Genomic DNA, 12,205 nt, shown 5'->3' with positions numbered 1-12,205 from the left:
AGCCGGCGCCGCCGTCCTCCGGCCCCGCTTCGCTCCGGTTTCTCAATACTGTGGGCTCTGCCCTGCGGTGCCACTACGGAATGCGACTGTGCGCCGCATGGCAAGGAGGACGGTACCGCCGGCCGAGGCGTCACGGGCGGCATCGTGGGCGAGCGGTCCCCGCAACGGCAGAACGGGTTGCGGGTGTGTCTGTCGTTACAGGCAGCGAACACAGGCACGGTAGGCAGGCAAGGGAAGGGAAAGAGATACCCAGGGATAAGTTGCACAGACGAGAGGATGCACAGATGTTTAAACAGATTAATCAAGCTAGGATTTGCAAAATCCTTGGCGGAAACACCAAAGTGCTCCGCTGGTCTCCCACCCCTTGCCTTAACTATGCCTGTCATTCGGCCCTCTATAATTGAAGCCTCCGCAGAGAACAAAAATGACTTCTTTAAAACGAAATGTGAAATGAAGGTAGTACATGTTAAATGTGTCTGGACTCTCCGAGCTGCCATGTTAAACAAGAGATGCAGAGTTTCAAAAACACCCCTCAGGAACCACTGCAGAAACTGCCACAACCTGAGAAATTAAACCGCTCTGGCGTACGTGGAGGCGAATGTCCAGAATACCATGTCCTATGTGCAAAGCCCTGGCTGTAAACTCTCATGATACCAGAGTATCCATTTAACATCACATGCATGCACTGCTATTTGTGGAACTTAAAACACAGTGGTTCTTTCCTTTCAAGTGGTTTTCCATTTCAACCAGAAAAAGAGTATTTAAAAGTTGGTAATACCCCTATAAAGGAATTGCTTTTGAACGAACTTAGTGCCTTCCCTACAAATGGATTTCAGGGGGATATATCAAATATCTGTCTCTTTTTGAGGCTTTCCCCCCACCACTTTAAATGAGCTGTCTCAGATGGAACTCAAAATACAATAGAAAACAACACCACCTAACAAATTCAGGCAATGAAACAAGAAAACAACACATCCACTCGGAACTACAAGAAAAACTGGAATAGATGTAAAGCACTCACCAAGAACTGGATGCAGCCAAAGCACTTGTCCTAATAAAAGGTCATTTTGGTTTCTAATAACCACTGATTATCACAACTTCTGCATAGGATGCTGTTCAAAGGGTAATTCACCAACAACATACTGCCATTGACAGCATGTAGAGACGCAGCTTTATTTCTGACTCAGGAGGAAGAGTTCCTCTGAGCAATTAAAATACTCTGTCCTCTATTGCCTAGTTTTTCTCTAATAATGTCACATGCACTTACCCCATTTAACTTACCAGATCAAGCAAGATCACAGCTAGAGGTGGAATGGCAATATATTAGCTTTCATTTTCAATTCGAGTTGCTTTTTTCTTAAAAATATATGTCCTCCCTTCACCATTATCAGGACTGAACAGCAAATCCTTCACTGCCTACATTTGTTGTGTAAGCATACATTTTATTTTTCTCCTTGTGACCACAAATCCATGCCATTTTGGACTGTGCTAACTCCATTTTTTCCAGCTGCAAGTCAACCAAGAGTTGCATGATTCACCCTTGCATGGACATAATCTCTGGGAAAGTAATTAAGTGCACACTGATCACTCCTGTACAAAAATCAAACACCAGTGGGGCACCTGTAAATATTTCTTTTGCCTTTCTTGGGTCACATTCTCAGCTAGCTAAGGATTTATATACAGTATTAGTTAAACAGTTAACATCCACATAGCCTTGCTTTATGCCAGCTCACGTATGCAGCCACATACACAAGCTGTCCCTGCCACCTACAAATCTTTTTCTCCGTTCTTTATCCCTCTCTCTCTGCCAAGCTCCCACAGTGGGATACAAGTTGAGCCAATTACCAAATATCAGATACAGAAGAAAAATAGAACAAGAAACAAGAATATTAGCTGGCATTAATTTATTCAGCATAAATAAAATTCTACTATAACTCGAGGTTTCCTTACTCAGCAGTTCTGATGCAACTAATTTTCTGTACAGAGAAGTGGAAAGAAACTGATTGTGGAATTAAGATGGAAAGATCCTGCTAATGAAGGAGAATCAGGTGGCATAGAGTGAACATCACACCTTTCCCTAAAGCATTTGTACTGTCAAAGTACACTGAGAAGATGTAGTCCATGAAAACAGGTTTGGTAATGAGGTGGAATTTGACGTAAAGGTGCTTGTAAGATTTTTTCTTAATACTGTGATTACTGAAGTTCACATTTAATAATAATTCTCTCAGGAAAAAACCTGAGGTGTTACCCTCCACAGAAATCAGGAAAATTCCATTGGCCTAAAATTTCTTTCTTTCCATTCTTTACACTTTCTTTCCTTTTCTCATAGAAGTAGTGCAGAAGGGATTTTATTAGGGATACCAGAGCATCAGCTTTGAGACTTCAGGGAGGACAACAGGCCTCCCCTGCACAGCCTCTGGATCCTGAGTTCTCCAATCAGGTACATCCTGGGCCAGGACTCTAAAGGCAAAACATACAGCGTAAGTGAATTAGAAGGCTTTCTATTACTTTTGAATGACTGATACTCTGAGAAGCTTTAAAGTTTTCTGAAAGGGGAGCACACTTAGCCTTCTTCAGAGTTAGATCCCCACACATGCAGCCCAAAGATACAAGAGTATACAAGTCAGAGAAAGATCTTTAAAAAAAAATATGAAAAAAATATTAGAATCATAGAATCACAGAATGGTTTGGGTTGGAAAGGACCTTAAAGATCATCTAGTTCCAACACCCCTGCCATGGGCAGGGACACCTTCTGCTAGATCGGGTTGCTCAGTACCTTCAATACAAAAGCAATTAGAAAGTTCTTAGTCCCTGCCTGATATGGCAGTCAGCAGATTTAGAGGTAGCACGGACAGTGTAATGATCAGTCACAAGGGTATCTCACACCAGGCAGAATCCATGCTTGTAGACTTTCTCTAAGCAGATGACTATAGATTGGTCAAATGATCCAATGTATGTTCAGGCTTAGGCCAGCTCTAAATTGGAGATACTAGTTTTCTACGCCACAGGAATGCTACAAGGAGAAAAATTGTTCTCCAGTTGCTCTGAGAACAATAGTAACGAGGGCCATATAAAGCACCAAGACAGAGATTTCTGAAAAACAGCTATTTAAAGTTACAAAGTGTCAAAGATGATTTGTAGGGTGCATAATGTGAACATGCAACAGTCCCTTCTGCAAGTCAGAAATTTTTTGTTCTGTGTACAATGTAGTACTCTTTCCCTCTAACTCAGCCATATATAGAGTATACTGGGCACAACAGCTTCTTCAAACTCCAGTATCAGAACCTACACCCATCTTCAGAACAGAAATCACCCAAATAGGTTGCTCAGAATGGCTCCTTTATTCAAAAAGGAAGAGTTACTGTCATTCTATATTTAAAGATGGAGCTAGAAAGCAATGGGATGAAAACAGACAAGAGCATACAATAACTCTACATTGAACTATTTTTATAACTTACAAAATTACTTGAAAGGCTCTTTTAAGCAGTCTCAATACTTTTTAAATGATCTAGGGTTTTCATCAGGCCTACTGCATAAGTTATCTAGCTATCTAATTGCAGTAGATTATGTTCACACTATTTTGGCAGTAATGCTTTTTTCTATAAAATAAGAAGGTAAATTATTCAAAAGTGGAAAAGAAATGTATTTATCCCCAGAAATAGTATTAAGGCTCACAATACAAATGTGATTCTTTCTAGGGCCAGCTCAGAGAAACAGTGCCAGAGCTCTTTATTACTTTGCTGAAACGTATTTTTTTCCCTGCAGATTTAAGGTTTTGCACCTCTGCCAACAAACAGAGAAGGCTTCCCATAAGAATCAGCACTTTATTGCACTGAAAGCTATGGGAATTTTTTTTGTCACTGATTTAAATAAATGGGATCTAAACACAGTGCAATCTTTGTATGAGGACTTTGACCTTTCCTTTTTTCAAAGGCTAACATGTCAATAATTCTGTTTCTGTCTAGTGTCTCTTTCCTTCAGAGCGTTCAAACCTAAAGTGATAGCCTGATCAGTCCTGGGTACATTAAAAGAATCATTGTGCATGAATACTATAATACTCTTAACAACTCCTGTCATTTCTGACAATACTGCATTGTTGGTCCATGCACAGTATAACAGAAATATTGGGTATTTGCAGGTGTTGCATGACTACAATGTTGAGGTTTTTTAAATCAAATATTGATGATAGGAAATTTTTCTCCTATTTGAGGACTACTCTGTTTAGAATTGTTCTCAAAGTTATTTTTGATTCTTCTGAAATACATATCATCTAAAAATGTATCATCCTCTCCATTTGAACTTCCTAGTTGTTACTGAAAAAAAAAAAAACCTGTCCACGTCTGTATGGATTTCCAAAAATGTTATTTATTTGACTTTTTTTTGTTTGTTTAATTTGCAAACAGTTGATAGTCTAGTCTAAAGCTATTCCACATGTGGTCAGGAAACTACAGACCTTTCAAAACTATCAACTAGCTGGAACACAGGAGACTTTTTTAAAAAAAAAATCTGGGACAGAAGAGAAAAGGAAGGTTGATGATAAGGATTTATAGGTGATTTCATTTCTTAAAATCTGGAACAGTTCCATACGCACGGGAACTTCTGAAATTTTATAGAGTCAGAAAGATTGATTTTCAAAGTTGACTTGGAAAACTTAGCTGTATTTTTCACATTTAAATTAATAGGAATGGTTACCTGGATTTCAAATTTCAGTCACTAGCTTTTATATTTACATTCAAATGTCAACAAGAAACTACAAAAAATTAGAAGGAAAATTATAAGATTCATCACGATATTTGTATGGTCTACTCAACCATATTAAGGCCTAGTATCGGTAAGCAATAGAAAACATAAGATCTAAGGGGAAAAAAGGAAAGAATGAAATGATTGACAACTGGGTAGGAAAGTAGTTAGTAGTTAGAAAAAACTGTCATTAGACACAGAAGAGAAGGAAGTAGATGAAATTAATACCCTTTAAGTAAGTTTCTATTTTGTAGAGTGCGGAAGCTTCTAGAAAGTAACCTGGGTATCTATCTGAAAGTGTGATTTTTTCAAATCTTGCTAGCTATCTTACCTTTCAGCTGTGATCTGTGATTTCAATGGGTGGTGGCAGTGGTGCTTTTTTTAATTCCAACTGCAAAAATGGAAGACCTTGCCATTTATCCTTGTAAATAGGTAATTAGTGTTTCATGATTACTACGTAGCATTGTAGGAATTCATGCACAAATTTGAAGTGTAGCAGCAAACAAATGCTTGAACACACTGAAACAACACAATAGACATCTATCCCAAGTAGAATATAAATGCAGGTATGCTTATCAGACTTCAGGACAGCTTGTGGCAGTTTTCACTATGCCAATGCCATCATGGACACCCGGCCACAGTGCTAATTAGCACACTGAGGAAGGTCTAACACCTTTGCAGAATTTCAATACAGAAGTAGTCTCTGTTCCTCAAGAAGAGAAAAGGTCAATTGTTGACTCTGCCATAAAAGCTTAAAGGAAAGACCTGAACTTAACAAAAAGTGTTGCATTGTTTCCATTTTGGATAAGAAATAATTGGGCCTATCTAGATGGGATATCTACTGATACAAAGAGATTTAAACTCAGCAGTTCATCATTAGCTACTGCCAATTAAAAAAAAATCCACAACAGAGTAAAAAACAAAATAATTACTGTTAATAATAGTCTAAAATCATCAATCAAACAAAAGACATGACCTAATAATGTCTACAAGGAGATTTACAATCAAAACTGAATTTTTAATCCAATCAGCCTACGCTTTGGCAAAATAAATCATCATGCAAACTGTTGAGGGTATCTTAGATACTTGCCACTGCTTACACAACAAAAATAAAGAAATTACTACGATTCTAATCTTCTAACATAGTTCTACAAAATACTCAGGAATACTTAGTTTGTATCTCATTCATAACTAAGTACCACATGTAAGTTGAGATTTAGGGCAAGTACAAAGATTCACTTTTTTTGGAAGAGATAGATTCTTCAAAGAGTAAATTTTTGCAAGCTGTTGAGGAAGACTTTACAGTGACTAGAAGGACTACAGGATGTTGGCATTTGAGACCTCAGTGGATATAATTATTAAACAATAAAAACTACACAAAGTCAAAATAAGAAAGCAATGCAGAAGAATATATTTAGCTAGAACAACCAATTCCAAGTATAAAAGTCATAAGCTCTAAAAATAAAACCAAATGAAATGTAGGGGTGAGCTATAAAACCAAATTCCTCCCTTCTCTTTTGGTATTTAAAGTCTTAGAAGTTCTAAATCTGCTTTGTCAGCATAGAAAATTATTGACAAACTCAAGGAAGCCAACGGTTTGGAATTCTGACAGATTTGGAGGAACTACAATCATCATTAATGAGATAAAATGGTCTAAAAATACATAGTCTTATGTATCAGCCACAAGAAAGATGATTAGATTAATTCCATTAGTATGGTCAGTTACTGTGATATTGGCCTTACACACAATGTCAACATTTCATTTTGAACAATGGGTCTTTCTATACTGAAGGACTAAACTTGCTTAGTAAGTGTATCTGGTTGTAATGCAATCTTTGTGGTGTTCTTCTGGCTTTTTTCATGATTCTTTCTTTCCAAAATGGAGAAAATCACAACTCACCCAGCAATCAGCCTCTGTTTCAACTGCAGCACCTTTATTTCATATAAACTTAAAACATGTTCTACAGCTTGCAGTTTTTCCACTACCTCCTGTTAAAATGACTGGTAATTGTGTTTAGCTCAATAATGATTCTGTGGTCAGTTCACATGGATGCTAAATTAAAGACAACTTCCACATGTAGCAATGTTCAATTTCAACCCCAGTTTCCAGAACTGTATGGTTACAGACTATAGTCAGTCCAGGTTTATCTCAGCACCACCTAAACATTGCATTCAAGTGATCTAAAGCCCTTCTTTGCAAACCGCCCTTTAAAACAAAATTAGTTCCAATAGATTGCTCAAAATAGCTCTCTTTATTTCCATAAAAATCATCATCAAAACACCACAAGCAAATGCTACACATACCCTAATTGAATTGGTTATATCATCAACTTCAAAACTGTATATTTCATTATGGTTCCATCTCGACTAATCGTTCTCCTAGGACATCTAAAAGCTCATTTAGTGGGACTTTAATAAAGTCTTATAGAAGTTCTGGAAGTGCGAAACAAAGTGTTTGAAAGTGTATTTTGCTCGAGACATATTAAAGGCATCCTGGAGAGGTTCCTAAATACTGTATAAATTAAATCCTCTCCAATTGCATGGATTTGGACTTACATACAACAGTTATTCAAATAGCTTTAATTTAAAAATGGTTGTGTGGCTGTCACTGTTTGTGAACTCCACAACTGCTGCAGAATATTCCAAATACTTGTAGCAATATGTAATGAGTGGTTTCCTGAATATGTGCCCTCCAAAGCTTCCTTAGCTGTGGTGAAACCTTGAGGGAACAGAAGTAGTAAAAAGGGTGAAGTGACAGGCAGCAAAGTTGAGAGCATTATTTGATATGGGGGATAATACAGTAAGGTAGGTTTTGAATCAAAGTGCAAGAAATATTGATTATGTTTCCAGTTTCTCAAAAAAATCTGTAGCTTTAGAAGCTGAGAAAAACTTTATACTGTTATTTAAACTACCCCTCCACCATGCAATCAGAACAGTTTATTTATGTCTTCCCTTTAATTTCTTTCTGTCTTTGCTTAAACATGCAGACAAGCAAAATGAAATAAATAAACAGCTCTAAAATCTTTATACACAAGTTCCACATGTTCTGAAGGAAATATTTATATTTCCTTAACATAAGTAGTTAAGAGTTGTTATTTTATAAGGCCACCGATGTGTACACTATTTTATGAGTTGCCTGTCAAGAACTCCATGAGACCAAAATGACCAAGCTAAGCTCCTAACACACACATACACACAAGAAGGAAAAAAACAGGCAGCAGTTTCATCTAAAAGAAATGTATCACAAGAAGTAACCTTTCCAGATCAGGTTTAATATCCTCTTTGATTTAGGGTGAGAGTAAGCAAGAACTAGAGGAAGACCACCTTTTGCTGGAACTTAAAATAGTAATGCTTTTACACTGAGGGAGAAACTTGTTGCCTTCTCACCAGGTAATCAAGACTACGTTATTCTGCAAAGTAACAAAATAGGTACATTTCAGAATAGGTTACATCACAGACAAAGGCTGTTTGAGCTGTTATTCATAACTCATCCTTTTTCAGAACACCATGGAATTTTTCAGTCTTTATTTAATTTCCCCTTTTACACTATGGGAAGAAAAACTTACCAATTTTTAATAGAAAAAATGAAATCAAAATACAATGGAAATCTCATGCCAATTACACATATAGCAAGCATATGCAATTGCATCATTTCATTCCTTGTCATTAGCCCTCCTTCCTGTCCTCCTCACCTTTCTGCACTGTTTTCTTAAATCAGAAAAAACAGGAGTTGTAAAGGCCTTGATGCTGATCCAGACTTTTGGGAATAAACATCTGACCCAATGATGCACAAGCACAAGCTGTAAGGAGAACAAAAGAGGACACACTTCCCACTTTGTTCTCTGATTGTCTTTCCAGGAGATGTCCTTTATATCTCATTTACTTGTGTTTCCATGAGACAGTTTGAGTCTTCTGACTTCAGAAGAAGATTGGGTGAGTGAAAGCAAGATGAATATCTCAGACCTAGCTCCTTAATAACTAAATCCCTGAAGAAGTCTCTCTATCCAGTTCCTTAGTTTATTCTAGACTTCCAGAGAAAAACAAAGCCAGGCTCTTTACAACAGATACAAGTAACAATGGTCATAAACTAAAACACAGGATGGTCCAACTTGACATAAAGAAAACTTTTTTCACCCTGAGAGCTGTCAGGTACTGGACCAAGTTTCTCAGAAGGGCATCTCCTGGAGGTTTTCAAAGTCAACTGGGCAAAACCCTAAGCAACCTTGTCCCTTTTTCAAGAAGGAGGTTGGAGTAGGTGACCTCCTGAGGTCTGTTCCAACATAAGCTGTTCTGTTTCTAAGACTGAAAGGGGTAAAAATGCCAAAATTTTTATGAGACTTTGCTGGTGTTTCTTTTATTGTGATCAGTATAAAATATGTATTGATGTACTGCAATTATGAAACAAGAACAGGTGACACAAAACGGTTCGTTCACTTTCAGCTGTACTTTACCATCTTCTTTAGTCTGGAGGGTACTTCTCTTGCATCAAGGGAACACAAAAGGCTCAAAATCTTACTCGGTTTCATCTGCATCATCATAATTCAGAAGGCTTGATCATGCTGTTATTAAACTGAGTAACCGTTGGACAGAAATAAGGAAAATTTTTTTCCCTCTTCAGTCTTGTAGGAGAGTCTCTGACTTTTACAATTACTGTATCATCTGCTGCCATCTCCTGAAGAAACACAGCTTGAACTTTGGAGGAAGACAGAATAATGGAGGTAACGACTTTCTGAGCTTTCTACTGGTCAGTGCTGCCTGTCAGTCCCAAAGGAAAAGTGTCATCTGCAAGTTCCAGGTTGGTAGAATTTGAGAATGTAGCAAATCAATATTTAAATAATATGGGACTGTTACAACCCTCTGTTTCCCTTTCTTTTCCGTTCAAGTCTGTGGTGTTTATGGAAATTGCTACCATGTGCAACAGGGACTGCTGGTTTTCACTGCAGCCTGAGGAAGGAACTCTTTATCAGCACAAGCACAACAGTGAGGCTTATGCAATATATAGCAGAGCAAATCCACAGTACATGGGCTGCACAGAGAGTACCTGATTTAATAAGACATGTGACTGTTGCTCTAACATGAATAGGCATAGACTTGTGCTCAGGGGATGGACTGACACATTTCATATTTTGAGTATCTGTATTTAGCTGTACATTACTGTACTGCTGTTTTGCAGCCTAACTGATGTCTAGAAGTGAAAGACATCAATTAATTGAAGAAAGAAGAAACTAGAAAGAAAATTCTGTTCTCAAAATAAAAGAGGTTGATAGAAGAAGAATGCTACAGAGAAAAAAAACCCAATACAAACCAAAAAAACCCACACAAAAAAACAAACCAAAACAAACCCTCCTTGGCCCAGTGACCCAAAGACATGCCAGTAAGATCATCCTGACCACAGCCTGAAATGACCCCATATCTATACTTACATAAATCTTCCTTTTTGTACTACTCTAGTGTATCAGATAGCTTCAGTTTACCAGAAATAGAACTACACAAATAGATCTATAACCATATATAAACAATTTTTTCTTCTGTGCTCCTCCAGTTTTTAAAAATCATTTTAAAATCCTACAGCTATTTTTAAACTAGATTTTTGCAGCTTAACTGGCCTAGCATATCAAAACAATGTAGTCATCAAGAGAGTTACAAAGATAGAGGAACAAGCACACTATGAAAGAATGGCAGATGGTATTATTGTCAAAATGGAAGCAAGCTGGTGGTCAAGTCTAATCATTCATTGACAGCTACATCATGCCTGAACTTTCACACAGGAAGAGCACATGGCTTAAACTTGGTCAGTGAATTTATTTTACAAATATTCTACTGGTGAATGGTAGCCAAAATCCAGACATGCTCCCCAGTTCATGGGAAATCCACTTACTTTTCAAGGGAACTGAATATATGTGTTTGCTAAGACCAAACCTATTTCTAGTGAAGCTGTTGAACCTGACAAGATCTCACACAAGAATTATACTGATGTAGGTCAATCAGTTTTACCAAATTACTCCCAACTTACGTTATTACAAATGAGATCAGGATGCCATTTAGTCTTCAGAGGAAGTAAAATCTAACCCATAAAGATGCATCTGGACTCCAGTATTCAGCAAAATGAAAGTGATGAATCACACTATTGCCCTAAGAGTGACACAAAGGAGCAATCAGCTTGAGCTGATGTTCTGGCACTAGTTAAGAACATACTCGTGACTCCCCGTGTTCTAAGTTTCTCAGTCCTTGAGATGAAGCTCCCCTAGTCTGCAGCAGCATCAAATACAGTCACTGATGATATTCAGAGTGCCTTGCATCCAAAAAACTTCAGAGCACACAAAAATTGTTTAAAAATAATTTTACTAGTCACAAAGATAGAATTGACATTTGAGTTGAAGCTTCATCTTGAATTAACACTGCACCATACTTTGAGACTGGAATTAAAAAATGCCATGTGAAATTATTTAGCTACTGTAAGAAATTTGGTCAGAATATAATTATAAGAACAGGAAATTAGCTTGGTCCTCTAAACTTCACAAAAAAGTTCAGTGTGATCTATAATGACCATAAATTGTTGAGCTATCAGATATATCAGTTACAGAAAGGTAGCCTATTAGGCAGCACACTGAAACCCAAAGCATATAGTTTTGTTGGCTCAGTACTTATTCCAGAAGAAGAATGCAATCTGCTCACTAGCTTTACTACATCTGGTGTCACCCTAAATTCTGCCTGAAGTCTCATTCAATTAATAACTATAATTGATTTTGCTTATTTTGCAAGAGTTCAATTCCTGGTAATATGACAAGCAGAGCAATTAAAAGCTGGACTACACTAGAGTGAAGAAACAAATTATAATGCTTACATAGCATTTTTAACTCTTTAAAGCATTGCGAAGTATGGGCTAATTAATTTTTAGAGCATCTATGAAGACAGCGAATAAGATCCTGTTCTTTATGCTCAGATTCAACCAGACTAAATTGCAGGGATCTTGGAAACTTTGCTTGTAGCAAAACCATACTTATGGAGGTAAGAATGTATTTTCAAATAAAACAAGGGTATCAGGTCAATTATGTGTTAGGAAATAAAAAGGTGAGTAGGTGGCTGTCTAGCAATATTCTTACATGCTAACCTTCCTCTCTCTGTCCATAAATACCTCTGAGAATAAATGCTAAATGGACCCTCACAGAAGAGTACATTCCTTCAACTCTGTAGTTAAAAAAAGTTTTTAAAAATAAAACTTAAGTTCTACACCAGCTTCCACCTATTTTTTGTTTTTCTTTATATACTTAGTGCTCTAGTATACAACAAATATTCTCCTCTTAATAGATCAACCAATACAGTTAGATGTATTAGGTCTTTCAAAGGCAAAATGAATGGTAGACCATGGGGAGTCAAGAGTAAGGGGTAAAAGGTAAATCACAACTGTACTTCCAATTAATTTGCTGTTTCCTGTCAGCTGTGACTGAAGAATACAGGCCATCAT

General features: G+C 37.3%; 1 protein-coding gene across 13 annotated transcripts in view; it reads right to left on the bottom strand.

Moving 5' to 3' along the window:
* The window catches only part of CACNA1C (calcium voltage-gated channel subunit alpha1 C), a 498,932-nt gene that overhangs the window by 452,469 nt on the left and 34,258 nt on the right, over window positions 1–12,205 (bottom strand). The window lies entirely within an intron of this gene.

The sequence above is a fragment of the Strix uralensis genome, chromosome 5 (genome assembly GCF_047716275.1).
Source record: "Strix uralensis isolate ZFMK-TIS-50842 chromosome 5, bStrUra1, whole genome shotgun sequence".
Taxonomy (NCBI): Eukaryota; Metazoa; Chordata; class Aves; order Strigiformes; family Strigidae; genus Strix; species Strix uralensis.
Note: the sequence above shows the minus strand (reverse complement) of the source record. Positions and strands in the feature narration are given on the sequence as shown.